The sequence below is a fragment of the Mesoplodon densirostris genome, chromosome 1, assembly GCF_025265405.1.
Source record: "Mesoplodon densirostris isolate mMesDen1 chromosome 1, mMesDen1 primary haplotype, whole genome shotgun sequence".
Lineage (NCBI taxonomy): Eukaryota > Metazoa > Chordata > Mammalia > Artiodactyla > Ziphiidae > Mesoplodon > Mesoplodon densirostris.
The window spans coordinates 141,564,152-141,568,264 of NC_082661.1; the positions used below are offsets into that span (position 1 = coordinate 141,564,152).

General features: G+C 44.9%; 1 pseudogene; it reads left to right on the forward strand.

The window, feature by feature from the left end:
- The first annotated feature begins 703 nt into the window (after positions 1 to 703).
- Positions 704 to 2,358, forward strand: LOC132488615 (zinc finger protein 501-like; annotated as a pseudogene).
- Positions 2,359 to 4,113: the final 1,755 nt, after the last annotated feature.

Consider the following 4,113-nt stretch of genomic DNA (forward strand, 5'->3'; position numbering starts at 1 on the left):
GAACCACTTATGAACCCTGCACCGGGCTCTGTGACTTTTGAGGACGTGGCTGTGTACTTTTTCCCAGGAGGAATGGAGGCTTCTTGATGAGGCCCAGAGAGTCCTGTACTGTGATGTGATCCTGGAGACCTTTGCCACTTGTTGCGTCATTGGCTAGACAGTGACCACATCTCTATTACTGCTTCCTTGTCCGCTGTGCTGTGGTTGCCAAGGCTGAGACTTTCATCTTCTAGGTCCCATGTTGTTTTCCAACTGGAGCTGGGAGGTGAACCCTGGGTATGTGACAGAGTGGACATGACTCCAGGCACAGCTAGAGAGACCCAAAGTGGGACCTGCCTTGGTGATTGGCATCCAGAGGAAGAAGTGATATCATGGCTGGGTTCAGATCAGGAACACGTCCTGTGCCCCACAATGTTTTAGGGTAAAGAACAGTGACCGTGTACCTCATTTCTATCTTTCCTACCCATTCTTGATACTTTGCTCCTTCTGTCATTTCAACTCTGAATTCGAACCCAGGATTATCCCTCACCTGTCTGTCTTCCACTCTTTAGTGGTCTTCTCCATCCTCACTCTGATGTACTCTCCAATATTGGCCTATATTAACATGTCATGAATTCCCCACTTATCCTTAAAATAGTCCTTGAACACAGCTACTCAGTGACAGATTTTCCTGTGCCTGGACACACCTTTCCACACAGCACACATGTCACCAGCAGCCAAGGCCCTGGTGAAAACCATTCCCAGAGGAGTGAGTTGTGGACCCCAGCTCCTCTGTGTGTTCCACCCCCTCCTGTGTCTTTCACCTGGGTGTTGGCATAGAGCAGAGGATGAGGAGACACTTTCTGAGCAGAAAGTTTCTGTAGAAGTGCCACCAATAAATACTTCAAAGACAGGCCTGTCCACCCTGAAGTCCTATCCCTGGCAGAGGTTCTGCCTGTACTTAGATGGTTTGCATCTAGCTGAGGACCTTGGCACAAACCCTGGTCAGAAACTGTGTGGGGCAGGTGTGAACTTTCACCAGCACAGTGGAGAGAAACCCTTTAGAAGAGACGTGGGTAAAACCTTTAGGAAGAGCCACAGAGTCTGTGCATGCAAGAAGTCTTTCACGTGCCAGGAGCCTGGGAAGTATTTACCTGGTACCTCTGGCCTTCTCCAGCACCAGGTCACTCCACAAAAGGACACCGAGTGTATGGAGGCCTCTCACAATGGACAAAGGCAGTATAAGTGCCACGAAAGTGGGAAAGCCTTCTGCCAGAAGTCCAGGCTTGCTCAGCACCAGAGAGTCCACATTGGAGAGAGGCCTTATGAGTGCTGCAAATGTGGGAAAACCTTCACCTGTAAACCCATACTATTTAAGCACCAGAGAATCCACAATGGAGAAAGGCCTTATGGGTGCAGTGAATGTGTTAAAGTCTTTAGATGCAACTCCAGCCTTATTACTCATAGAAGAATTCATAGAAGAATTCACACAGGGGAAAGGCCTTATGAGTATAGAGAATGTGGGAAGTTCTTTAGCCAAAGCTCTCAACTTATTGTGAACCAGAGAATTCACAATGGAGTCAAACCTTATGAGTGCAGTGAATGTGGGAAAACCTCCACCACTAAAAGCAAACTTGTTCAGCACCAGAGAGTCCACATGGGATAAAGCCCTTATGAATGTGAAGAATGCAGGAGAGCCTTCAGCTATAAACACATGCTTGTTCAGCACCAGAGAATCCACACTGGAGAGAGGCCCTATGAGTGCAGTGAATGTGGGAAAGTCTTTAGGTACATCTCCAGTCTCATTAAACATAGAATTCACACCGGGGAAAGGCCTTATGAGTGTAGTGAATGTGGAAAGTTCTTTAGGTGAAGCTTCCACCTTAAAGTCCATCAGAGAATTCACACTGTAGCAAAGACTTATGAGTGCAGTGAATGTGGGAACCATTTTAGCCAAAACTCTAGTCTCATTTCACACCAGTGAGTTCACACTGGAGCAAAGGCTTATAAGTGCAGTGAATGTGGGAAACGTTTTAGCCAAAGCTCTACTCTTATTAAGCACCAGAGTTCACAATGGAGAAAAACCATGAGTGCACCGAATGTGAAGACTTCTTTAGCCAAAGCATCCAGCTTACTCAACGCCACAAAGTTCATATCACAGAAAGGCCTCAGCAGTGCAGCCAGTGTGGAAGCGTTTTCTGTCAAAGGTCTGCTCTGACTGAGCGTTAGAAACTTAACAGCCCAGACAGATACTATGAGCGCAGTGAATGTAAGAAAGCTTTCAGCTGAAGGTCTAACCTCATTCATCACCAGAAAGTTCATACTGGAGAAAGGTCTTCAAATGAGATGAGGAGAGCAGTGAATGAGCTGTCTCCTTAGTTAATACATCATACTGAATAGGCTCTGTGAGGGAGTCATCAGCTGGAAGTTGAATGCCATACATCTGGACAGCCCTAGTGTGCAGATTGTCTATGAGTACCAGGTTTGTAGGAAGCTTTTAAGGAGCTATGCTGTACTTTCTGACTTAATGTCACTGTGCGTTTCTTACCTCTCCCAAGTGGCAGATCCCCATACTTGGCACCCATCACCTCAGTGTGATCAGGAAAGGTAGACCTTTGTGCTCTCTTATCCTCTTAGAAATGCATGAATAGCCTGAGCACTTGGGTGTTGTCATTCTTTTTTGGTCCTGTCAGGACCAAAGCAGCTTTGACCATGGGAATCCAGTCTGGGTTCTGCTGGTGGCTCACAGAGCTTCAACTTCTTTGATGGTATTGTCTCATATCATGCTCAGGATCGGTTTTTCTAGGTCCAAGTCACTCTGTTTGGGAATATCTGCCTCAGTTTGCTCTGCTCTATACCATAATAAAGACTATTATTTAAGCCACCTTTCATCTTGGGGTTTGTTCACTGTCAGACTGGTGTTGAGAACCAAACTGGACTGTCAGGATGATGAGGAACAGGTTTTGTGAGGGTTCCAAACTTCGTATACCTCAGTGAGGATAGCATCATGGAAGAGAATAGTTTTCACTCCAGTTTCAGTCCAATTTGTTGTCCAAGGCCACCTAGGGTAGACTTCAGGGCTCTGTGGGACTAATGTTGAGTCCTGAATGTCAGGATTTTTGGTGGGTCCTGAGGTCACCCTGAGATGAGGACAGTTGTGAGAACCACCAGTGATTTTTGGAGCAGCATGAATGGTTCTCTTTTTCACATGGGATGTCACATCATGCCCCCAGTACTGTTCAAGAGAAGAAATTCTCTAGGTCCAGCTGGTTGGTATGGTCAGTATTTTGAATATCAGGTGGGAACGATATTTCATACAGAAACACTCATGGAGTTAATCGGGAGTGAGAGACAAACAAACAAGAAAGGATGAGCCTTTTCTAAAGTTTCATCCACAAATGTTCCAGTGACTGTGACTGTTTAGGATAAGGTTTTTGAAGAAATTCTCAGGAGTTCCAGAGCTGTTTCTCTCCTCCTGAGCCCCCAGTCAGTGTCAGACTGAATAATGTAAATGTTTTAGGAATTACATAGCATCACAAATAGTTGATCTCAAGCCCATTGTCGCACAGTGAAAACAATGGGGAATGAGAGTGGAAATAGTGTAGTTGAGGCATGTGAATTTTAGGACCCAGGCAGAATTCCTGGATAACTTAAGTGGAAACACCTTTCACTGCTCACCAGTCTTCACTGCTACTGCTACAGATTCCCTCCCATGGGCAAGGAGAGGTGATGGGGTTAATGTGTGGTTGCCAGAGTTCTATTGAAAAGGAGATTTAGCAAAGAGATTAAGATTTTTATGTGAGGCCAATTTCTACTGAAATTTAATTAGCTGTATAGTTGGTATGCACTGAACAGAACATACCTAAAATGCACAGCTTGGTAAGTTTTAATACTTGTAAAGCCAGGGAACCATCATCATAACAAACATCCACCACTGCCATATCTACCTTCTGACATTTCTCCCAGGACTTTCAGGCAACTACTATTGACTGACTTTTCTCCCATTTAATTAGTTAGTGTTTTCTAGACTTTTATATCATTGGAGCCTTAACGTGCTTGTCTTCTTATATGTCCATGCATAGTTACTTTGAGAATCATCTAAGTTGCCAATGTGAATAATTCATTTTCCTGATA